Source organism: Amphiprion ocellaris, chromosome 21, assembly GCF_022539595.1.
Source record: "Amphiprion ocellaris isolate individual 3 ecotype Okinawa chromosome 21, ASM2253959v1, whole genome shotgun sequence".
NCBI lineage: Eukaryota > Metazoa > Chordata > Actinopteri > Pomacentridae > Amphiprion > Amphiprion ocellaris.
In genome coordinates, this window is record NC_072786.1 from 554911 (window position 1) to 555404 (window position 494).

At 43.1% G+C, this 494-nt stretch overlaps 1 pseudogene; it reads right to left on the minus strand.

The window, feature by feature from the left end:
* The window catches only part of LOC111571020 (rho GTPase-activating protein 8-like), a 7315-nt pseudogene extending 7021 nt beyond the window's left edge, over positions 1–294 (minus strand).
* Positions 295–494: the final 200 nt, after the last annotated feature.

Here is a 494-nt window from a genome sequence, read left to right on the forward strand (position 1 = left end):
TCACCTGCAGACAAACGCTTTCAATCCACCAAACAACCCACAGAGGACCAGTAAACATGAGCTCAGGTGAGCCGTCGGTACCTGACACCTGGATGATACCGTGTCGAGCCACGTCATAATATGTATGGGAGGAGTCAAGACTGCAGGTGGGAGAAGTGATGTAACGTCTGAGATACAACGCTGCTCTTCATCCTCTACATCCTCCTCCTGCAGCTCTGGCACAGGTATGAAGCACGGTTTGTAATAGGTCTGTAACACGCCTGTAACCCTTCTGTAACACGTGTGTAACGCATCTTAAACATGCCTGTAACACGTCTGCAACACGCCTGTAACACATCTGGTTTGACTTCAGGATAACAATAATAATAATAACAACAATAATAATAATAATAAGAAGAAGAATAAGAATAAACTTCATTCATGAAACACCTTGTCTTATTCTAAATCAGTAAATGTTGCTGCTCCCAGTTCACTGATTTACCATCTGAGACACA